We start from the raw sequence: 26,665 nt of genomic DNA, 5'->3' as shown, positions 1-26,665 counted from the left end.
AATGAGTTTAGTGTTTCATTTCCTAATTTAAAATGGCAATGATAAGCTTAAAATAAAAAGCAATACAATGACAAATATCAAGGACATTCATGGCAACATCAGTAAAAGGATCCTCTACTCTTGATTTAGCTTTGATTTTTTTTAATCCTTTAGACCAAAATATCAATCACTTTGGATTTTTACATAAAAAGGCTATAGAATGAAGTCCATTGAATTTGGAGATAGAACTGGTCCATGTATATTTGATATTGAAAAGTAGAATTGTATAGAAAAACAAATTTCCAAAGTTTGAACCAAAATGCAATTATTCTACCTAAGGTGATTTCTGTATGCAATGAATGCACAATTATTACATGAAGAAGACATAATACCATGACTTTCTTAGAGAACTTTTGCTGTTTTCTTTTGCTATATGGTAAATGATGATTTCTATATTACAACATCATTGTCTAATATAAATGGCTTGCCCACAACTTCATGTGATTGAATGGAAAGTATTGGTTTGAAATCCTCCTATAATACAGAATAATTACTGTATGATATATAGGAATGTGCTTACTGTCTTTGAAATGATGACAGTAACCATATTTTAGGATTAGGAGCAGATGGTATTAGAATATAATCATTTAAAATGAGAAGCAAAAAACATTAGTTGTCAGTTTCATTTAAAAACAAACAAAAATTTCAACTGGAGAAAAACCTCAAGGGCCTGGAGCTGGGGCATAGATCCGTGTGAAGCAAGGCCACAAGAGGGCAGCAGATGGTGCAAAACTAATGAGCTGAAAGAATATGTGTGGAGTGACTGAAACTGAAGGTTGTTCAATGGAGAAAGAGTATTTCTTTGAGGGGAAGAAAAAAGGAAAGGAAAGATAAAGGAAAAAAGGGATGGAAGAAGAGGAAACGGTAAGGAAATGAGAGAGGGGGCAAGAGGAGGGATGGTAGGATGAGAACCAAGAAGAACAAAGGCTATATAGGTTAATTTTTGCAGGAGCGGATGTGTAGGCTCTTGACACTGTATGCATGCCTATGTGAGTCTATGTGATTTTTCCAATAGTTAAACTGCTCGAGGCTAAACGGCATAGAAATTCCTAGTTATGTCTGCTAACCCTCCTTTCTCACAGAGAAAGGGATTTATGTGTCTACATGAGGGAAGGGAATGGGACTCAAGATCTGGATGCTGTCCCTGAGCTTTCATGTTCAAGGCTAACGATCTTTTTTTTTTTTTTTGGTAGGTTATGGGATTTGAACTTTGGGCCTGGACCTTGTCCCTGAGCTCAAGGCTACCACCCTACCCCTTGAGCCAGTGCCACTTCTTGTTTTTTTGGTGGTTAATTGGAGATAAAGAGTCTCATGGACTTTTTACTGTCTGGGGTGGCTTTGAACAGAGATTCTCATATCTCAGCCTCCTGAATAGCTAGGATTACAGGAGCGAGCCACTGCACATGGCTTCAAGGTTGACACTCTATTACCTTGTCTTCTTTTTTTTAAGTGGAGTCACAGCTCTATTTTGGTGTTTGGGTGATTAGAGATAATAATCACAGGAACTTTTCCTGCCGACTCTGGCTTTGAATTGTGATGCTCAGATCTTAGCCTCCTGAGTAGAAAGAATTACAAGCATGATCCACCAGCACCCAGTTCAAAAAGAGATTTGATCTGCATTTTTCTTACGTTTTATTGATTCACTTATACAAAGTGATTTTGTTTTTCCTTAAACTTAGCTCCCTTCACAGGGCTTTTGTAAATCTGATCTAAAAGCCACAAAGTTCATTTTTCTAAATTTTATTTGGTTAATTTTTTATTGTAAAGGTAATGTACAGAGGTGTGACATTTACATGATTCGGGTAATGAGTACATTTTCTTTTGAACAGCATCCTTGCCTCTCTCATTCTTTCCCAGGTTTTCCTGTCCTAACTTCACTCCACCTTAAGCTGTATACTTATTTACTATCCTCATGTCTGGTGGGCTTCATGGCTGAATTGGTTTACCCTTTGTCCCAACATTTCTGTTTCCCATTCCTCTCCCCAAATCAGATAATCTGATATACAACACCGAGTACAGAAATAAAGAAACAGAAACAGAAGAGAACTAACCAAAGCAAAAAGCAAAGAAGCGAAAAGAAAGAAGAACCTCAAGCAGTATAACGAAATACCTCTTGTTTCCATTTCTTGGAGTTCATCTCACTAAGCATCATTTTATGTGCTCTTATGCACATAGCTATTGAGCCCTTGTGATTCTCTCCTAAGAATATCCTCATTTGTTCTCACTGTGTGAATATTTAGGTTGCTGTTTAATTCTCTATGTTTAGGTCTAATTATTTGTGATTTACTGTCCATTGAATTTACTTGTAGATTTATCAGCACATTGTAATTATTACAGATAAAGGAAATCACGCAGCCTCTTATTTCTTGGGTTTGGCTTACTTGGCTTAGTGTAATTTTTTTTCCAGGTTTCTCCATTCCTTTAAAAATGGGGCAATCTTGGGCCGGGAGTTTGGCCTAGTGGTTCATGCCTATCATCATGAAGACCCGGGTTCGATTCCTCGGTACCACATACATAGAAAAAAAAGCCGGAAGTGGTGCTGAGGCTCAAGTGGTAGGGCTCTAGCCTTGAGAAAGTCCAAGGACAGTGCTCAGGCCCTAAGCTGAAGCCCAGGACTGGCAAAAAAAAAATAATGGGGTAATCTCATTCTTTCTGAAAGATGCATAGAATTCCATTGTATGTGTACACCTACATTATATACACATCATATTTTCTTGGTTCATTTGTCCATGGAGGGATATCTGGGTTGATTTCTTAACTTAGCTAGGGTAAACAATGCTCCAATGAACTGGTCATGCTGGTGATTTTAGTATGTTCTGGTTTGTAGTCAATTGAAAAACCAGAAGTGGGTCATAGGGGCGCTCTGTGTTTAATCTTTGGAGGAACCTCCATATTGCTTTCCAGGGTTTATTTTTACTAATTTTCACTCATTTCTCACGTATTGCCAAAAGTTATGTTTCTCAACTATGGCCAACATATCACAAGAGGACACAAGACCTACATATTAATTAATTATTCTCAGTTCTTCCTACATTGTAGAAGGCCACACACACAACTTCATGTACACATAACTATGCATACAAAACTAATTTTCTAGTCAGCTTCTTTATGCAATTAATGACCCAATAAATTGCCACATTTATTTCTCACTTGTTGAATTAGCTTTAAATCATTTCCAAACTTAGATGGATATTTGATATTATACCTGGGGAATGCCAGCAGTCTTGAAAGAAGGAATCTTACCTTCTCTTCTGTATTCTCACCTACTCCCACAATATACATGTTCAATGAGCCCTGGTTGGCAAGCCACATAAGAAGCATCAGTACTCATCTAGTGAAAAATTAGGAGCCTTCAAATCATAGAGCAGGTATCTATATCCAGCTTTCCTCACAATCACATCACATAGGCCAGGCTCAGCATAATTCCAAATAGTGAATAACTGACCAGATCGTGATGATCTGGGCTCAAACATATGAAAGGGAAAGGAAACTGAGAAAATATGTATGTCATTTTGATCAACACAAACAAATGACTATATGCATATACTGGTGCATTTGTTTGGAATATACCAGTTTATACTACTACTTGTTTCACTGGTCATTTACCAAGCTTTGTCAGTGAAAATAAATATGTATGACAAAATATGGCTCTCATTTCCCTTGGTTCTGCTCTTAGTTATGAGCAGGTAAATGATTAAAGTGTGGACCTCAAAGTATTAGAAAGGTCTCTTGAAGCAACTATATAATATGCAAAGCTATAAATAGTTCACAGATCACTAAGCAAGAAGAATAAAGCTCTCTGTTCAAGTGAGAACTCTTGCCAATTTTGTTGGAAATAATGAGTATTTATTATATACTGAGTATTCATCTAAGTGCTTTGGCTTTAAAACAACTCTATAATTTGGCCTTATTGTTGCCATATCAATGTTATAGTTGAAGAAAATAAGACAAGGAGAGTCCAGTCAAGTTATTTATTTGAGATCATACAACTAGTGTGGAAAGTGTTACTGAAAATTGAGCCATTTCAAAATGGTAGTCTGTCAGGTAGGAAGCAGGGAACCTGCTCTGCAAGAGAAGCATCTATTTCCACCCTCACTGACCTAGTGGGAAACCAGAAATTTAGAAAAAATAACAAGAATTTACCATAGTGAATTAAAGTACATGTTGGAAGTATTGAAAAACAGAAGTTACACAAGACTCACCATGTAAATTAGGAAATCAATTTGAATTGCCAATTTCTAAATTGGCTTCTTTCATGTAATTTTTTTTGCTTCAGTTTTGTTTTAGTTATGTTTGTAGGCCAAATTCTGAAAACAGCAGAATGAACATTAGACTGAGAATCAGAGCTCACAATTTCTATGGGAAGTTTCTCACCTTATATTTTCTCACCTATATTTCACATGAATGTATACATTGCAAATGTAAAATATATGGTGTTGAAGAATGAGGTTTCTTTCAGCTTTGTTATAAGTAATCATGATTCAATAGACTAAAATAGGTACTGAGTTCTGTTTTTTCATATACTTTTATTGTAATTAATAGAAGGGATACATTATATTCATCAGATAGAAAGTACATTACTTCACAAATATTGATACCCTTTCTCATGTCATGGTCCCCATTTCCTTCCCCCCTGCACAACTTTATTTCCCCCTTCCCTCTCCTATTTCAAATAACCAATTAAGCATATATAAAATGTAAAATAACAAAATAAAATATTGTAACAATATGAGATAACCAAGGGATAGCAAGAGACATGAGAAATAACATAGTATATTAAGGACAACAATCACTCATTATATGGCTTTTGTTTCTACATCCTGGAGGTCCTTACATTTAGTGTTATATTATATGGCCTTTTTATATGTTGTGTCATAAGAGCATGAAACAAATTTTAATATATTGACCACACAGCTGGTCCTCTGAATTAATGGACCTATAGAATTGACTCCATTTTTTATTTGTAAATCATCTGGGTTGTTTAGCTTATTAACTTTTGCTCTCTCTGTCTCTTTGTCTCTGCTGCTGTGGTCTCTGCCTCTCTCTCTTTCTCTTTCCCAGTTTCTGCTTATTTATAGGGGTCCCAGTCTCAACCTCTCTACGTTTTGCTGTCTCATTGTCTTTATTGCTATCTCTTTTGCTCACTCTCTTTCATCAGTCTATCTTCTAATTAGAATGATAGAGATGTAGTTTGGAATGCTAGAGATATAGTCTTGATACTCTTGATGATGCTATGTTAGTACGAATTATGATTCCAAATTTGTCCTTCACTCTGGTATACTACATTCAATTAGACAATAAATCTAGTACTTTGGCCTAGACACTGGATAGATATATGATATATATGTCCTCATCATATCTTCTTTCTTATTATTCCTGCTATTGTTATAGTGTAGACTCTTATTACTCCTCTGAGCTCTTAAATCAAGTTGTATCTTATTTCCCAGCCTTCAGGCTTTTGTTATTCTAATCCATCTTCCAGAGAGCTGTCAAGAAATCATGTCCCAAGCATGTCTCTGATCATGTTACTTCCCTTTTCAAAAACCCTCAGTGATAACCATTTTTTACAAAATCAAATGTAAGCACATGACAATGTGATTAGGCCACTCTGAGGCCTGACCACACAGAGAGCAAAACTCCAGAGAGTACATAAAGTTTAAGAAAATCTGAGTGCTCACTGAACACCAAACAACTGCATTCCTCATAACTTCATTGACAAATAGGTTATATTTTGTGGCTACTTTTGGAAATATATGTTTTAGCCTATACCTCTATTTCTATATTTCAGATATCCTATATGATGAACATGAAAAAAAGTATTGGCCATTCCTGGCATATGGAATGTATTATTAATCAGCATTTGTTATTTTTTGTCTAATGTGCCATGCTTATGGCATTAACCCACAGGGTTATGGCATTAACCCACAGGATCATGAGGATCCTTTGAAAATTATCATGGGCAAGGTCACTGCAAGACCATAGCTTCCACCTGTAATCTTAAATATTAAGCACTCTGGATCTGAAGGTTCATGGTTACAGTCTAGCAGGCGTGGAAATGATTCTATTCCATAATCATCAGGAAACATCTAGGCTATAGGCCTAACTCAAGAGGCAGAGCACTAACCAAGCAAATGCGATGGCCTCAGTTCAAATGCTATCTGGAAAAATAAAAGTTCTCTCTTCCTGCCAAGCTTCTATGAAAATCATTCTACCATTGCACTACACTCACTTTATTTTAGTCTTTGTTCCCTACTCAATCTATTAAATAGATCTGTATTTCCTTCCTGCTAGCAGCTACATAGAATCATGTTCATTGTAGGTTTTCAAAATGAGGAAATTCAACAATAAAGTTAATATGTCTTGGTGAAATACCATTTTCTTGTCATATCATGACACAGATTTAAAGCCTACTGGCAGATTACATTCACAGGAAGGGAAGAAGATTCTTATATATTTTGATCCATGCCATTAAAAAAACCCACACCAAAATCCAACCCTCATCTGTTACAAATAAAATCTCAAAAATAAATTAGTACTGAATTCAGTTGCCAGTGAGACCTTGAAGCAGGGAGAGGATAGTTCCTAGTGTCATGTTCACTTCTTAGAATATTTAAAAGCATTTATTCTCCCAGCAATTTGTTGCAAAACCAGTGCAACTGTGATACTCACAAGACACTATGTTGGAAATGAACTTTACAAGTTGGCAAGGGAGTTGGGGGCCTCAGGTGGGAGGGAAAGTGAGAGAGAAACGAGGAAGTGGGTAACAATGTTCAACAAGAAATGTGCTTATTATCTCACTTATGCAGCTATAACCCCTCTGTACATCAACTTATCAACAAAATAAAATAAAAACTTGAAAAAGTTGCAATGGTAGTTGTTTAAAGACATGACTTAAATCAAAGTAAGAAGCTAATAAGAGCAAATCATGTTAGGAGATATTGTAACTCTGTAACAGTGAGACATTGATGATGAAAATATTTTACTATAAAATGAGGTTACATATCAACTTTCTTCTTAAAGCAGCAGGCAATGTTGATGATGAATTATTACCTTATAAAAGAAAAACATTTTGTAGAACATCTTTGAGAATTTTCTGTAATGCTGATTTGGTTGCTATGTAATGTTGCAACTTTTCCTTGGAATGGAAGGTTTTTAATGTTCCCTCAGTTATGAATGAAAAGGGCAGGAGGAATTTTAATACCAAACTTTAGACTGTATTACAGAGATAGAGTGACCAAAATAGTTTGGTACCGGCACAAGAACAGACCTGAAGACCAATGGAATAGAACTGAGGACCCAGATATTAAACCACAGACATATGGCCACCTAATCTTTGATACGGGAGCAAAAAAATAGAATGGAAGAAAGACAGACTCTTCAACAAGTGATGCTGGCAGAACTGGTTAAGCACCTGCAGAAAACTAAAGTTGGATCCTTCTTTGTCACCCTATACTAGGATTAACTCTAAATGGATCAAAGACCTGGAGGTAAAAGCAGATACACTGAAAACTTTACAAGAAGGAATAGGAGATACACTAGACCTCCTTGGCAAAGGTAGAAACTTTTTTAATATGGACCCAGAAACACGACAAATCAGAGAAAGGCTGGATAAGTGGGACTGCATTAAACTGCAGAGCTTCTGTATTGCAAAGGACATAGCTAGCAAATTAACTACAAAGCCTACAGAGTGGGAGAAGATCTTCACTAACCACACAATGGAAAAAGGCCTCACATCTAAAATATATCAACAGCTCAAAAAATTGAATCTCTCCAAAACAAATCTCCCAAGAAACAACCCTCCCGTTAAAAGATGGACCAAAGACTTAAAGAGAGTCTTCTCTGAAGAAGAAATAAAAATGGTTTATAGACAGATGAAGAAATGCACCACATCTCTGGTCATAAAAGAAATGCAAATCAAAACAACTCTAAGATTCTACCTCACTCCAGTTAGAATGACCAGGATCAAGAAAACTAATAACAACAGATGCTGGCGGGGATGTGGCCTGGAGGGATCACTACTACATTGTTGGTGGGAGTGCAAACTCGTTCAACCACTATGGAAACCAGTATGGTAGGTCCTCAAAAGACTACACATAGACCTCCCCTATGACCCAGCAATGTGGCGGTGTGATGTCCTTTTCTGGTCAGGTCTGTTTGGGGTTCTAAAAGCTTCCTGTATCTGGATGGGCCTGCCCTTCTGGATATTTGGGAAGTTCTCTGAGATGACTCCCTGAAGTATATTTCCAATACCATTGACGTCTTTCTCCTCAATACCAATTATCCTTAAATTAGGCTTCCTAATTGTATCTTGGACTTCCTGAAGTCTTCTCTCATATTTCCTAGATTTGGTTTGACTCATTTTCTGTTCTTTCTCTATAACTACTAGATTATCTTCAACCCTGGAAATTCTCTCCTCTGCATGTCTAACCTGCTATCAATACTTTCTACTTTATTCTTCATCTCCCTTCCTTATAATTATTCAGTTTTGATGCCTTACATCTCTTGTTTTAGATCATGTATGTAGTTCTGTAACTCCTTGATTTCCATTTGAGTGGTTAGCTCAGCAGCTTATGCTCATTGGACATTTGTTGAAGTTCAGTCAGCTTTTTGTTTGTGGATTCTATGAATTCATCCATTTTTCTTTGTAAGTCCTTTATTATGGCCTCCTTTATGGCTTCCTCTCATTCACGTATCACCTTGTTTATGGTTTCATCTCATTTAGATATGGTTTCCTGTCCTAACAGAGATTTACAATAGAACAAAACCTAAATACATAAGGCCATATAGAATGACACTAAATGAAAGGACCTCCAGGATATAGAAACAAAACCATATAATGAGTGATTGTTGTCCTTAATGTACTATGTTATCTCTCATCTCTTTTGCTGTCCCTTGGTTATTTCATATTGTTATAGTATTTCACCTGATTATCTGGTATATTGTATATATGTGTATTTGGCTATTTGAAGTTGGATAGGGAAGGGAGGAAAACAAGATGAGGGATAGGGGTGGGAGGAAGGAAATGGGAACCAAGACATGAGAAAAGGTATCAATGTATATGAAGTAATGCACCTTCTATCTGGTGAATATAATGTAACCCTTCTATTAATTACAATAAAAATATATGAAAAAGAAAACATTTGTGACTTGTTAATGTTTATTAAAACAAGCCTTGACCATACATTATTTCACATTGTTTTCCTGTAAAAGGTTAAAAAAAAAAAGGCAGGTGCTTGGTGGCTCATGCCTACATTGCTTGTTACTCAGGAGGTTGAGATCTGAGGACTGCAGTTCAAATTTTTAATTGTAATTCATAGAGGGGTTACAGCTATATTTGCCAGATAGTAGGTGCATTACTTCTCACACATTGTCCTCATTTCCCTCCCTCCTCCCCCTACTAAATCATCTTATTTCCCCCTCCCTTTCCAATTTCAAATAAACAAATAAATAATATATAAATATGTCAGGTAACAAAGTCAGATACAGTAACAACATGAGATTAACCAAAGGGCATCCAAAGAGAAGAGAAATAACATAATACATTAAGAACAATAATCACACAAGATGAAGCTCTTGTCTCCATATTCTGGGGATCCTTTCATTTAACCTCATCTTATATGACCTTATGTATCTAGATTTTGCGTTATTGTAATCCTCTGCTAGGAGAGTCCTATATGTGTACTAATCCTTACAAATGAAGGAAACCATTGAGCCTACGTTCCTTTGGGTCTGGCTTTCTTCACTTAATATGATTTTTCTCCAAGTCTTTCCATTTCCTTTCAAATGGGGTGATGTCGTTTTTTCTGATGGCATCATAGAATTCCACTGTGTATAAATACCATATCTTCTTGATCTAATCATCAACTGAGGTGCATCTGAGTTGCTTCACAACAAATTAAAGAAAGTTTGGACAAATGGAATAGCAAGTTAAATAAAATCCCACAGAGTAGGAGAAGATCTTCACTAACCATACAACAGACAAAGGCCTCATATCTAAAATATAACTACTAAGTTTTAGAGTGCTAGCCTTCACACAAAAGTTCAGGGACAGCATCCATGCCCTGAATTCAATCCCGAAGACTAGCACACACATACATATAGACAGACAGACAGACAGACAGACAAGAAGGCAGGTAGGAAGGTAGGCAGGTAAGCAGGCAAGCAGGCAGACATAAAATTTTTATTGAAACAGCAAGACAAGGATTTCTCAAAGTGTATCAATAATTAAAAAAATATGAATACTTTGGATTAAAGTTTCTAGTCATTTCCAATACTGCCTAAAAATGATAAGTAGATACAAGAAAGTTTTCACCAGAATGGTTTAAACTGATAAGTAGATACAAGACAGTTTTCACCAGAGTGGTTTAACTTACTATTTTCTTCTCATTGATTCCTTCTACGTTCAAACATGCCTTTGTAGTCCATCCTTCGTTTTTAGCTATGGGTTGACTAAACCATCAGGAGAAAAATAGTGGATTAGAAATAAGGAACAAGAAAGCACATTGGCTTATCAAATTCCAGAAATATTTTCTTAAGTACTTGCTGACTTACAGAATCTTATCAGAACAATTATCCAGTTGGCTTGAAATGCATTTAGTAATTTGATATAACTCACATTTGAAGCCCTTCATCCAACAAGGTTAATCTATTCCTAATTTTTTTTTCCTGCAGATTTATAAAATTATTTAAATTAATAAAAGTTCAGATGTGTATACCCAAATTGGTTCAGCAAAGCACTCAGAAATATTTAGTGTTGGAGAGATGCAGGATTTGTACAGTCTGTTCTAGACACATAAAATTTATATACTCATCTTTAAAATAAATATTTTTAGAACTCCACATGTTACCTACTTCATCCTGCACTACTCTCTGGGGTACAAAAATTCAAAAGACCCATCCTTTTTATGAAAATGTTTTATATCCCATGAATATTCTATGTATTAACATTCTTGCTGTCTTATCCAAGTACCTTTGTCATATATCTTTAAGAAATCAATGTGCTCAGGTGAAAAATGGGCCAGCAGAATTTGACCAAAATGTAAATTTTAATTCATGTACATTGTGATTACTTACAGAAGGTATTAAGCATCTTTTTTGTGATTCTCAGATAGCTCATCTAAGGTAGAAAGCAACTCTCTTATATGTAACCTGGAATAACATCATTTGATAATATAAGTGGGAAGTTACAGATGTATATTGTGAAGTGTAGACCAATAAAAAATTAATTTGTTGGGCACTGGTGGCTCACACCTATAATCTTAGCTACTGAGGAGGCTGAGATTTGAGGATCATGGTTCAAAGCCAGTCCAAACACTAAACTCCACTAGACCATTGTCTCCAATTATCCACTAGAACACCAGAAGTGATGATGTCGCTCAAAGTGGTAAAGCTGTATCCTTGAGCTGAAGAGCCTAGGGAGAGTGCCAAGGCCAAGTTCAAGCCCCACTATTGACAAAAAATGATTATTTTACTGATCAGTAAATTAGAGTAGAATCATAAAAAATAATCTCACAATGAATTTAGGGAAGACAGGAAATAAATGATAGGTTCTCCAACTGTTTTTTCCAAAAGTTTTGATGGTAAATATGAAGCTGATTATACTTGGTAATTACATAACATACAAATGATCTAAGCATTGTGACTGAAGGAGAAAGATGGACATAGGCATTGAAAATAAACCAGTGAGTTTTCTATTTAAATTATATTCCAGTGAATTCTTCCTTTGAAATATATTTAACATAATGAAGTTTTAAAAGCAAAATATAGAAAAAGAGTTGATTTTGCAATATTAAATTTTAAAAAGCCAAAGGAGTTTTGCAACATCAGAAAAACTAGACTTTAAAGCAACACGTTTTATAGCAGATAAAGTAGGAAAACACCTAAAGACTATATGGTGGGTGGATGTATTAATATAATGGAAGAGTTATAAGTATGTGCACACTCAGCCACAAATATTTATTTTTATTTTTTAATGTATAGAGGGGTTACAGGTATATTCTCCAGATAGAAGGTGCATTACTTCTCACACATTGATACCCCTTCTCATGTGTTTGTCCCCATTTCATTCTCCCCATCTCCTCCCTTCATTTTCTCCCTCCTATTTCAGATAAACAAATAAACACATATGTATTATACCAGGCAACAAAGTCAGATACTGGAACAATATGAGATTAACCAGAGGACAACACAATAGAAGGAAAAAAAACATAGTACATTAAGAACAACAGTCACTCATAATTAAGCTCTTGTTTCCCTCTCTTGGAGGTCCATTAATTTGGCCTCATCCTATATGACCTTATGTATCTAGGTTTTTGCCCTATTGTAATTCTCTTCTAGGAGAGTCTTAGATGTCTACTAACTCTTACAAATGAGGGAAATCATTGAGCCTATGTTCCTTTGGGTCTGACTGACTTAACATGATTTTTTTTCTAACTCTTTCCATTTCCTTACAAATGGGACGATGTTGCTCTTTCTGATGGAAGCATCAAATTTCACTGTGTATAAATACCACATCTTTGTGATCTAATCATCTACTGAGGGGCATCTGGGTTGATTCCATATCTTTGCTGTGGTAAATAGTGCTGCAATGAACATTGTTGCGCTAATGGATTTACTATGTCATTGTTTCTGGCCGATTGGGTAAATGCCAAGTAGTGGAATTGCTGGGTCATAGGGGGGCTCTATGTTTAGTCTTTTGAGAAACTGCCATACTGCTTTCCATAGTGGTTGAATGAGTTTGCACTCCCATCAACAGTGTAGTAGTGATCCCTCCTGGCCACATCCCTTCCAGCATCTGTTGTTATTGGATTTCTTGATCATGGCCATTCTAACTGGAATGAGGTGGAATCTCAGAGTTGTTTGGATTTGTAGTTCTTTTATAGTCAGAGATGTTGAGCATTTCTTCATGTGCCTATAGGCCATTCTTATTTCGTCTTTAGAAAAGTCTCTCCTAATGTGTTTGACCCATCTTTTAATGCCATGATTGTTTCTTTGATAATTTGTTTTGGAGAGATTCAATTTTTTTAGCTGTAGATATATTTTGTATATGAGGCCTTTGTCTGTTGTACGGGTAGTAAAGATCTTCTCCCACTCTGTGGGTTTTCAATTTAACTTGCTAGCTATGTCTCTGGCCATACAGAAGCTCTGCTGTTTAATGCGGTCCCATTTGTCTGAACTTTCTTTAATTTGTTGTGTTTCTGGGTCTTTATTAAAAAGGTTTCGACCTGTGCCAAGGAGGGCTAGTGTATCTCCTATTCCTTCTTGTAAAGTTTTCAGGGTGTCTGCTTTTACCTCGAGGTCTTTGATCCATTTGGAGTTAATCCTAGTCTAGTGTGACATAGAAGGATCCACTTTTAGTTTTCTGCAGGTGCTTATCCAGTTCTGCCAGCACTATTTGTTGAAAAGTCTGTCTTTCTTCCATTCTATTTTTTTGGCTCCTTTATCAAAGTCAGCCTCAAATCTTTAAGCTATTTGAATCAATCATGTCAGACATGAAAGGACAAGTAAATACACAAACAATTGTGAGCCTTAATATCATGTCAAAAAATAAATAATGAAACAGAAAATCTGTAAACAGCATAACTAACTTACTTGATCTAATTGACATATCAGATATGACATAAAACAGTTACCAAAATGTATACTCAATTTAAGGACATAGGAAATGAACATTCATAAATTTAAAGCACAAAATTTAAAAATTAGCAGGCCAGGAGTTTGGCCTAGTGGTAGAGTGTTTCCTAGCATACACTGTACCACATACATGGAAAAAAGCCATAAGTGGTGCTATGGCTCAAGTGGAAGAGCCCTAGCCTTGAGAAAGTCCTAGGACAGTGTTTAGGCCCTGAGTTCAAGGCATGGGACTGGCAAAAATAAATTTAAAAAATTAGCAAAAGATATTGATACTGAGTTAAAATGAAAATAAATGTGTTGAATAAGGAAAAAGCTAGGTGAAGAGAAACTTTTCTGTGAATTTTATTGTGCTGGAAATAGAACCCAAGACTTCACATACTTCAGGCTACATTCCCTGCCCACGTTTTCATTTTAAATGTGTAAGCTAGAAGAGAAGTATCTAAGGTTAGTGATCTAAATTTTGATGAGAACAAAGTTAAAAGGAAAAATACAAACCTTCAATGAGCCAAAGTTAAAAAACAATGGGTATTATTATGTCCTGTTTACACTTCTTTCTAATTTTTTTCTTTCTGTTTTAGTTTTCTATAAACTTTATCTCATATATAAGCTTATCTGATCAGTGGAAGAGAAAGGGAATCAGCAAGACAAAGGATAAATTAATGCAGCTATGAAATTCACCAGACACTGTGTCAGAAATGAACCTTACAGTCTGGGGCAGTAGGGAGTGAGGAGTAGTAAGCAAGAGAAAATGAGGGAAGGGGTAACAGTGTTTAAAAAGAAATGTACTAATTTCCTTTCTTATGTTACTATTACCCACCTGGCTTATCACCTTTACAATGATTTTTTTCAGAGAAAATAATATATATTCTTAGAAACAAATATAATCAATTACACTCATACATGGAAAAAACCATGTAAGAACAACAAAAGTAGCTGTTATTATGAATCTGTAGGAGGATAATAAAGTCCAGTAAAATTTAAAGAAAAAACTAAGATATCATAGATCTCTTTGGCACTAGTAAGGATAAAAATGAATGATACAAAAACTACATGTCATTAATTGTTAAAAAAAGACCTAGGTAAAATGGGAATAGTAGCTTAAAAGATGCACTGCCCAAAGTATTACATGAATAAATTATTAATTAGATTATATATAATATACAAATGAACTAGAATTTTTAGGATTATACTTTTCTATAAAGAAAACAAGTGGCTTTGTTTTGTCTACTGTGAAATCTCATCAAACATTTAAGGCAAAGGAAATGTTTTCTATCAAAGATAGAAGAAATATGATTGTTCTATAGTGATTTTGTAAAGAAATGATTGCCATGATATCAAAATTCATGAAGAAAATAATGTTGACCCCTGATACCATCCCACATATAGACATAAAGAGCCCCCCAAAATACCAAAAGAGCTAAGTTTAAAAAGAACTTTATCACAGGGTAAGTATTTCAAAGATTGGCTTAAAAGTAGAAATAAACTAACAAATGAGCTATTCAGTTTTCATAGGATAAGATCATATTTCTATGTCATGAAGAGTTAATAAACCAAAACTAATATAATAGCATTTACAATGGCAGAAAGAAAATATATCTATATACAATTAATTTTTATTCGATATGTGTATTTCAAACTATAAAACACTGATGAGCAAAATTTAAACAGATCTAAACAAGTTGAAAAAACAAAACATCCAAACTATAAAGCATTGACTCTTTAAAAATAGATGTGTAAATCTTTAATTTCAAATAAAATGTCACCATTTTCATTAAAATTCATAAGTTGACTAAAATGTATATGAACTGTAACAGATTATAGCTCAATATTGAAAATATTAAAGAATAGAGATAAAAACTACATTATTAATTAACATATACTATGAAATACAACATTTAAGAAAATGTGATTGATTCAATGCAATAGAATACCCACAGATATTTCCTGAAAATAGTGAATAAATTAATTTGTCTCCAAGATCTGTCCACAAATATTCCTAGAACCTTACCTATAACATCCTCACTGTCTTCCCAATCACCAAAGGATAAATTTATAAACATGTGATGATGTTCCCATATTAATATTACTCTTCTATAAAAAGGAAAACATGACTGATACATGTAGTGATATAAATTAATCTTGAAACTGTGATGATGAAATACATAGGCAGGTTTAAAGAATATATTTGATGAATTTTATTTCAAACTCCTGGAAAAATAAAAGGCTCAAGTAGAATAAGGGGAGCTAGAAGAAGCCCTGTGAGATCTGTTAGACTTTATCCTGTTTGTTGTGTTCAGAGGAAGCACAAATTTTCACTGCACTTCAAGGTCTAGATTATTCAGGAAAGGAACCTTTGTATACAGGTGTTGAAATATAAATTAGTGTATCCACTATGGAAATTAGAATGGACGTTTCTTACAAAAAAAAAAAAAAAACTTCAGAAAGAACTGCCATAAGGTCCTGCACTCTTTTACGTGAATCTGAAGGAATGGAAGTTGGCATACAAAAGAGATATCTAGATCTTTATTCACAATAGCCAAGCCCTAAATGCCTTTCTATTGCTGTATGAATAAGAAAAATAGGGTATGTATACAACATGTTGTATTTTTGGACCATCAAAAGAATGAAATTGTGATATTTGTGGGGAACTGATGGAACTAAAGATCAATTTGTTAGTCAAACAAGTCAAACTGAGAAAGATATATACTCCAGGCATGTTTTCATGTACAGATTCTAGACTATAAAATGAGGACGGCTTTGGGCAGAGGCACCAGTGGAAGAGAGGAGGGCAAAAGAAGAGAGTAATTGGAGGAATGAATATGATTTGAAAACATTTCTTGCATGTATGAAAACAGAATAATAAAAGCCATTAAAAGTATTTTTTAAAAAGAGCAAGATAAAGAGTAATGGAGTGAATGTAATCAAAGCAGATTATATGCATGAACGGAAAATCACAATAAAAACCCTGGATGCCATTAAATTAATTTTAAATATAACTGTAAACATAAATTTTAAAAATAAAATGCATGCATTGTTCATTTCATAAGTTAGATCATTCTTCATGCTTATTTCTTACTGCCTTTCTTAAAATATTTGAACAAAAGTAACACAAAAACTATTTCTATTATACAAAATGAATCTTCCTATTGCAGTCTGTAAAGTTAGTACCTGTGTACACTATGTAAAATAAATAAGCTAGAGCTAAGAGCAATTTAATTAATAAATATCTTGACTATTTTGGATAAAATTTTCCCAGAAAAGTCTCAAAAACGGTGCTTTGGGAAGTTATTAAGCAATATTGTAAATGTATTACATGAATTTCTTTCATAACAGAGATTGTTCTCCTTGGGAGTGAGTCCTCAATGATTAAAAAAAAAATTAAAGCCAAAGAATTTTAGCGGGCCTGATAAACCTGCATATACTGGGCAGACAAATTCTTTGCACACTGTGTGGTGCCTTTGTTCAGTGTAATAGGCATTTCCCTGTCAGCATATAATATATGCAAACCACAAATAAATGCTAACCTTAATCATTATAAGGGAAAATTGAGGAAGTTTAATTTTACTGGGGAATAGAAGATGTGTGTCCAATCAGAAGGTTGCAAGCAAAAGAGGACAAACATGTTCGTAGTCCATCCACTGCTTTCAGTTCTTTGTGTTCTCCAACTATTTTTCTTTTCAATAGAGAAATACACTACTATTTCCTGAACAGAAAAAAAGCAAGAAAGTGGCCCATGAAGCAGAGCCTCTCCCACTGCTCGCCTCACACAGTTCCTCAATGCACAGAGATCAGACCTCTAATGAAGCCATTTACATGCAGATGCAGGCCTGAGTGTGTGGACGGACACCAGTCCTAACTCTGGGAATTGTTGTTTCATCTAATCAAAAGAAATTTGCACATGAAAGCCACATCCGCGTTCATTAACCCCGCAGCTCTTTCAATATTGCCTCTCTATTATTCCTAACCAAATTGCAAACCTTTATATGATTAGGTACCCTACTTCTTTGGGGCTTTATTTTCCTCCCCCCCCCCCCCCTCAGCCCCATCTCCCCATCTTAGACCTGCATCCAAATGTAAAATGGCATGTGAATCTGTCAGTCTGAATAATCTGTAAATATATGTACTGAAAAAAATAAAACAAAACAAGCACCCTGTCCACATTGTTTAGATTTGCTTCTTTCTGGCTACGTCTCCCTTTCCATATATGGCCTTAACATTACTGGGATATATGAAAGTATAATTCAGGACTCAAATCCCAAGATATTAAGTTTAATTGCCAACTTTGTTTCCCTGTACGAATCAAATAAAAGCCCCCAAAGAAGCAAATATTACTCAACTATTACACTGATACACAAAGGATATAACCAACACCTCTACAAAAAGTCCTAAAAGCAAAATATAAGGTTATGAATTAATGTAGCTCTACCATGAACATAATCACTTCTGTCAACCGTGTGCATGGTAACCACACACAATTTATGATTGTGATCCTGCTATTTCGTCTTCTTCATAGGGAAGTGGGGTGCATGTTATTATACCATTTATTTGTATTATCAAAGACGAGCCCTAGAGTCAGCCTTCCAGGGTATATAATCAATGTACAGTAATAAAGATAGTGGAGTTTTTCATTTTGGTATTACTAGATAATTGAATTTCTCTTTCTATAGAATTAAAAGGGCAGAAATGACTTAGCTTTGTTAATGCAATTCAGCAATGACCTGCTGTGAACTTGGGCTGAGAGGCCAGCCACAGCCTCCTGCCTTCTCAATGTCTTGCCTTTTTTTCTGAGCTGCCAAAAATGGTCTTAATTAGTGCCAATTAGGGTTTTTTTTAATGTGGTCACCTGAACAATGTGAAGGAGATGGAAGCCCACTACATTTTCTGAGTATCACACAGCTGTCAGAGGTTGACAGTTTTTGAACATTATTGTTCTGGTAAGGAGTCAGAGTACTAGCCTACTAGGTCTACTTTTTTCATGACTCATTTATGATAATTCTCCAAAGAATGTAGACCCTTCTCATTCACATGGTTAAAACTATATCAGCATTTTCAGGAAGCTAGATATTCATAGATACTTTGCAAAATAAACGCGCTGCTGCAAGACCTCATAGGTTTCATTGTGACAAAGGACTAAAAGTCACGTAATTTGATGGTAAAAGCGTAGAGGATTATAACACAATTGTGGAACCCTATTGGGTCCCACTAAAGCCAAGCAGACCACAGACTACGTCTTCCACTATTAAAAGCAAAACCATCAGCACAAAGGCTTACTAACACTTCTTCATGAATATTTACAGAGACCACCATCAAAACGTGAAACACACTGAGAAAGAGCCACTCTGGCTTTGTCCTAATGGCTACCCAAATGACATCTACGTTTTTTACAAAAATAATTGTTGACAACATAACTTCGAAGAGACTTCCAGCAGCTAAAAGAATTGGACATCATAATTGGACATGGAAGAAGACAAGGAAGAGGAAAAGGAGAAGAAGAAATTATCTCTTATCACTGAGAAAAGTAAAAGGAAATGGAAAATGATGGCATTATCACATTTCTAGTGGCAACAGTGCTCTTGTGGAATTATTTTATTGCTCTAGTTGATAGGAGAGCAATAAAACAACTGTTAGATTTCATTTTCAGTTGTTGCTTAGTCTGTAAGAATGCTCAGCAAGTAGATTTGCAAAAAAATTTGGAACAGCCCATCTGTTCATTTTGCAGGATGAAGGAAAGGGATGTAATTAGGAAACAAAGAATAAGGGAGAAGAGAAAGTGGAAAACATTTTGTATTTCATATTTGTAAGTTATAGCTTTAGGCAAATAGCCTTGAATCCTGGAACAGTTCTTAGGGTAGGAAAAAATTCCAGAGAAATTGGTGAAGAAATTAAAAAAATTAACATATCGAACTTCCGAGTCATTTCAGCTTTTATAAACTCTTGTAAGCAAATACTTTATGTGGAATGTCAGAATTCATAAATGCAGAAAAGATTCATTGAATTGTTCACTCATTCATTCAGCAATTATTAGGCAATAACCAGATGCCAAACACTATGTATTAAGTGATTCGAAACATTCAGTACAAGACTACAATGCAGAATAGTAAATTATTTGACAACAGTATGCACAGACTATGTGGGAGTTTTCAGTCTGGAAATCACAGAAATCTTTTTGAGTGGTAATGATACTTAGAAAATAAATGTCAATGAGCAGAACTGGGGACAGTTCAAGAGAAGAGTCGACTGCTACAGCCCAATAAGAGGAATAAGATTTTGGATTTTATTGCCAGGTCAAATAACAGTGTTAATCATAATGTGTTGTTCAAACTAACAATAAGAGAGTATTTTAAATATTCTATGCTGCTGTCAGAAAGAATGACATCGCCCCATTTGTTAGGAAATGGAAAGACTTAGAAAAAATCATATTAAGTGAAGTAAGCCAGACTCAAAGGAACTTAGGCTCAATGGTTTCCCCCATTCGTCATAATCAGTAGAAACCTTGGGCTCTACTAGCAGAGATCTGCAATAGAGCAAACTCTTGACACATAAGGCCATATAATGTGAAGCTAATTGAAAGGACCTCCAGGATATTGAAACAAAAGCCATTTAAGAATGATTGTTGTCCTTAATGTACTATGTTGTCTCTCATCTCCTTTGCTGTCCCTTGGTTATCTCATATTGTTATAGTATCTCACTTTGTTATCTGATATATTGAATTTATTTGTATTTGGTTATTTGAAATTTGATAGGGAAGGGGGGAAAACCAAGACGGGTGGGGGGTGTGGGGAGGGAGGGTACCAAGACATGTGAAAGGGTATCAATGTATGTGAATTAATGCACCTTCTATCTGGCAAATATCATGTAACTCTTTTACTAATTACAATAAAAAATGCAAAAAAAATTTTAAAAAAGAGAAAAAAAATAAATATTCTTGCCAGAGTTAAAGGTTATATAATTACCATTTTCCGTGATTTGGTCACTCTACCATATGAATGTATACCAAAATTCCATATACATGTACACATACCTCATGCACAACTATTTTATACTAATCTAAAGTTTGCTTTTAAAAAGAACAAAGAAATTAACACAAGCGTATAGCTGAAAAATATCTCATACAATAAGAGTTAGGAAAGGAAATAGTGTTTACGAGCTCTAAAATTTAGTCTTTAAAACCATTTCCTTCAAATTATTGGTCTTTACAATGGGTGAGTAATAGCTCTTCTACAAAGGAAGCACTGAACTGCTGCCAAAGATCAAAAGTCTCATTTTATTTTTTTGTAGAGAGGAGAGAATCTACTTGGTCTTTCATTGGTTTTAGGCATCTCTGGAGAATATTTTGCTAAGAGATTTCAAATTTAAAAAAAATGTGAAAAGAGTTAAAGAGAACATCTTGTCTCCTCCTCCTCAACATAAATTAGCATTTTTATTGTTCAAAGATAAAGACTCAAAACTAAAGGTGTAGAACAGGCAGTTCTTGGCAGAAACATAGAGGCCAAACTGTTAAAAATTTAAAAAAATAGCTTGTTCAGTCTACAAAAAAAAATTAGTCTGAAAGTGACTCCAGAAAAGTTCCAGGATCACTTCGGGAGTAGGAGAACTTTATTCCAAATCCTTCCCTTTAGGAATCCATACCATATATAAAAATGATTGCTGTGCCAGGTATGGGTTACCCATGATTAATCCTAGCTACTTGAGAGGCTGAGATTGAGAGGACTGTAATTTGATGTCACTTTGGACAGAAAAGTTCAGAGGGCCCCTTCTCAATGGAGTACTGAACTCATTAACACAATGCCTATTATTTTAGTTGTGTTGAGAAGCCTAACCCAGGCACATGGCAGGCAGGGACAGAGATCTGATCTCAAAACTTTACCAGCAAAAACATTAGAGATAGAGATATAACTCAGTCACAAGAGCTCCTGCCTATCAAGCACAAGGCCCTGTGCTCATATACCAAACCTTCCTCAACAAAACCTTTCATTTTAAATGAAATCTTTAAGAAAGCTGCTCAGTTTTGTATAGCATACTGTTTGTTCAAATCATTTTATGCCTGAACACTTTGTGTAGTTCTCTCAGTAGTACTATCTCAAGAAATGGAAGTTGTTTTAAAAAAACACTTCCTGAAAAAAAAAATCTCTTGCCAGAAAAAAAAAAAAAAACAAAAGGACAACTCAGTAGAGTAGAAAAAGCATTATACAGTTTGTCTCTTACTACTTATAATAATGAAAGAATTTTCAAACCTTCACAGCTTCTTTATGCTATACTATGACTTTAGACAGCAGTTTTTTTTAATTTTTTTTCCATATAATTTGTATTGTAATTAATAGAAGGGTTACATTACATTCACCAGATGGAAGGTGCATTACTTCACATACATTGATACCCTTTCTCATGACTTGGTACCCATTTCCCTACCCCCATCCCCACCCTCATCTTGTTTTCCCCCCTTTCCTATCCAATTTCAAATAACCAAATACGCATATATCCAATATATCAGAAAACAAAGTGAAATACTGTAACAATATGAGATAACCAAGGGACAGCAAAAGAGATGAGAAATAACATAGTTCATTAAGGACACCAATCACTCATTATATGGCTTTTGTTTCTATATCCTAGAGGTCATTTCATTTAGCATCATACTGTATGGCCTTATGTATCTAGGTTTTGCTCTATTGCAAATCTCTGCTAGAAGTCCAAGGTTTCTACTGATTATGGCAAATGAGGGAAACCATTGAGCCTATGTTCCTTTGAGTCTGGCTTACTTCTTTTTTTTATATATTTTTTTATTGTAATTAACAAAAGGGTTACATGATATTTGCCAGATAGAAGGTTCATTAATTCACACACATTGATTCCCTTTCACATGTCTTGGTACCCATCACCCTCCCCCCCACCCAACCCCCATCCTGGTTTTCCCCCCTTCCCTATCAAATTTCAAATAACCAAATACCAATGAATTCAATATATCAGATAACAAAGTGAGAGACTGCAACAATATGAGATACCCAAGAGACAGCAAAGGAGATGAAAGATAACATAGTACATTAAGGACAACAATCATTCATTATATGGCTTTTGTTTCAATATCCTGGAGGTCCTTTCAATTAGCTTCATACTATATCAAGGTTTTGCTCTATTGCAGATCTCTGCTAGTAGAGCCCAAGGTTTCTACTGGTTATGACAAATGAGGGAAACAGCAGTTTTTAACCAAGTCTGCACTGATTAAGAAAGTGCAGTACTTGCGAATACTTTATTTTCCTGACTATTCTTGTGTCTGTTTTTCCAGAACACTGAAATATTTGACAGTGCTAACAACTATCACCTTCAGCTACTTCCTGTTAAGCTCTCCAATGACACTGGAAATTACTTATTTCACAAACCCCCTGCTCATTAATCACTCTCCTCTGGGTTATTGGCTGTTGTGTCCTCTTCCATTTCTGGATTTTAATGACTCTCCAAGGCTCAGGGTTGGGCATACATTCTCTCTGCTCTTCATTCGTTTTTGTTATATAGCTGATCATCTCTAACAGAGTAAAGTACTACTTGATGATCTTTAAGTGTGAATTTCAGCTTCCTGTTTTTGGCTGCTTCTCATTGTCCTCCATTTTAAAAATCAAATTAAGAAAACCCACCCAAGCTTTATTACTGAAAGTATTGATTTTTATTTAAATGAATTTTGTCAGCTTGAAATATTGACCACATTTCTGCTTTACTTATTATATGAAACCAATTATCAATTCTGGATTATTTATCACATAACTATTTCTTCTGCCTGAATATTCTCTCAATTATTACAACTGTATTCAACTCCATAAATCTACACTCTTACATACTGATCATTCTATAATACAAAATTCTCTTCTTAGATCATCTTGTTACAAATTAGAGTACATAGTTGGGAAAATACGTATTACCAAAAATACATATTTTTATACAAAGTCTAAACACTTTAAATACTTTTCCATATTTTCTGTATCTACTGAAAGCCTGTTTAAGTTACCAAATACTATTAATTTTTTGTCTTCTAAATCACTTTTAAAGATTATTTTATATTACATATAGTTTCACAAAGTATTTTCCTTTGTACCAGACATATTTAGCCAAAATTGAATGTATTCTTATCATTTATATTGCCATAAAGCATGCATTTTAATATTATGTCAGTGTTTGTCCTCTCCTCCTCAGTGTGAATTCCTAGAAATAGCAACTGAGGATAAAATAATATGAAAACCTAAAAATGTTCATTCTTTTGCATGATGGTTCATGCCTATAATTCCAGCTACCCAGGAGGCTGAGATTTTAGGATTACCATGCAAAATTATCTCAGGTAAACATGGAAGACTTTTTTTTTCTTAACATGTTACCATCACACAAGCACAAAAATGGTTCAACTAGTAAAGGGTTAACACTAAGTGAAAGAGAAGAGTTAGAAACATAGAACCAATACTGGCCTGAAACAAAAAAAGAAAGTGTGAGGGGCGGGGATGGGGGGAGAAAGAAGAAAGAGAGAGAGAGAGAGGGAGAAAAAGAGAGAGAGAGAGACTAGATGTGAGATACAGTCAGAGATGGATGTATAGATACAGAGATAATGATAGCTTAATATTGTACTAAGTTTCATCAACATTATCAGTGTAGAACTTTTCTTTAAACTCCTAATTTAATAAAGGCATTTGTATAAATTATAAAACCTTAGCTTGACTTTCACTAGTCTCTCTAATCTTCATTTCCCACTACTATATATATTTTACCTTGGCCAACATAGTTTCCTAGCTCTCACTTAAATATTAATATATTATTTTTTATTTAGGTCTCCTTTTTATATTATTTCTTTGCTTTGGTGAAGCCTAAGATTTAGGCTTCTTTATTTCAGTAAGATATTTATAGATTACTAAATTTATTTATTTATATAAAAATCAACTGATCATTGAGAGAAAAGCAGTTGCTAATTTGTGTTCCTTGCTAATTTTAAGAATTACTAAATGTATATGAGAACAATAGCTAAAGAATTATCCTTACCTCAGAATGAAATCAATGGCTATACCTTCTCAAAATAATTTCTGAAACAGAGATCTCAGATACATAAATTATTCAAATAATATGCAACTTTGTAAAAAGTAAAATGAATGAGAAAGAATTGTACACTAAACATGTTCCACCTTTTTTCATGGTATTTTTTTAAGGATGTCCCCCCTACTGGTTACTAAAAGAGCTTGGTTCCATCTCTAAAGAATAGGCAACAGCATAGAATCATCTCTTTGAATGTTCAAAAACTCCTTCTCTTTAATAATTCATAGGGAATCAGGACAATCTAATTTAACCCCATGTGAAAAAAAATCAGGTTCCTACAGGTAAACTACCTGAATAGGAAGACAAAATACAATTAGGAAATTTTAGCAGAGACCATAGAAATCATTCGTCTAAAATTTCTCAATGGAATTCTACTTTCTCCTCTGGACAAGGTAGTTGGAGCTTTACATTCTTTAATGGTTTATTTGCCACTAACTATTGAAGAACGAAAACAAAGTGCTCAGGAGAGCCAAAGCCCTAATTCATGTCTTTTGGAAAGAATTGTTTTCCATGTTCCAATGCTTTTGCAATAGTTGAATGTTTTCAATGTGTTATCTATGTAATTCTAGAACTATCACTGGGAGTTAGATTTTCTGATCCTAATTTTTTTTGTACATAATGCTAGCAAAGCAAGCTTAAAGAAAAGTTACAAATTAAAAAGGAAAGTTAAATAGTCCATCAACAAGATGGAGGGCAATGATTAAGAAAATAGAGAATGTACACTTGAAGCCATTATAGAAAACTATATAAAGAAAAGAATACTTGCTTTGTTGGTCTGGGTTTTTTTAAAAAATCTGAGCAGGAATTCTTTAACATCTTACTGTTGATCTAAATAGGCTCTGATTCCAGATCCAAAGGCTGAATCGAGCCAGCACCTGCGCAGAAGGCCAGATCATCTGTGAGATCCCTCTTGCTGCTTGAAAAGGACCCCGTGCCTAGAACAGAAAGTACTTTCAGGGAGAGGGTTGCATTGACTTGATCTAATCCTCAGCTGCCTGGGGAGTGGCTGACGCACAGGTCTACGACTGTTTGCCTATCCAAGTGAAGCTCTGGATGAATTACTCATTCATCATTCCAGTGGCACTCATTCAGGGTTGTTCTCTGCGAGAGTGCTCTATCACTCTTCAGTGATATCAAAAAGCCTAAAGTTACACAAACAAGGCAACTCTGTCCTGATCCTATTGTGCAAGAAAGCTCACAGTGTCTGTTTGTTTATTTGTGGATTGCTATGTTTCACTGCTAACGAAATGATGAATAAAGACATGTGTTAATGAGAAGTCAAGTGCACAATGAGTGTAAATAAAAGAGAACCTTTTGAGTTGTGAAAAAAAATATTTGAAAGCGGGTTTCTCTTCCTCTGCTTTCTCCCAAAGTTCCTGGTTCTTGTCATCCTAGCCACCCAAAAAAGTGTTGAGGAGACTATAAGACATTGATAGTGAGGACATTTCATGTCAATAGAAACAAAAAATATTACTGTTAAATTGTGAATAAAGTGTAGTTATTTATTCTCACCTAGTGTTTTATATGCTTGAGTAGCCACTTCCAGATTTTAAATAATAAAGCCATAGGAAAGTTATACATTTTTAAACTTAAATGTTCCAGTAATAAACAATTTGACATTTTCTATTAATATGAGGCTAAAAATACTATTGCTTTTCTTAGTATGAGCCTCTAAATGAATGTGTAGTACTAATTCAAAATAAAAAGTTTCCTTTATGCAATATTTTTTGTTTTCATTTGAAAAAAGAAGTATCATAAAGTGATTTTTTTCAAAAAGCTATATAATTGGAATGCCAGTCTCTAATTTTTAAATCTTTTGTAAAGTTCCTCACAATATACCTTTTATAAATATTAATCTTGAATGGAAGATCTCTGTGTTAATTTGTCAAACAAAATAGAACCATTCATGTGACAAGGGAATATGTTACAA

The sequence above is a fragment of the Megascapheus bottae genome, chromosome 14 (genome assembly GCF_031878675.1).
Source record: "Megascapheus bottae isolate mThoBot1 chromosome 14, mThoBot2.hap1, whole genome shotgun sequence".
Taxonomy (NCBI): Eukaryota; Metazoa; Chordata; class Mammalia; order Rodentia; family Geomyidae; genus Megascapheus; species Megascapheus bottae.
Note: the sequence above shows the minus strand (reverse complement) of the source record.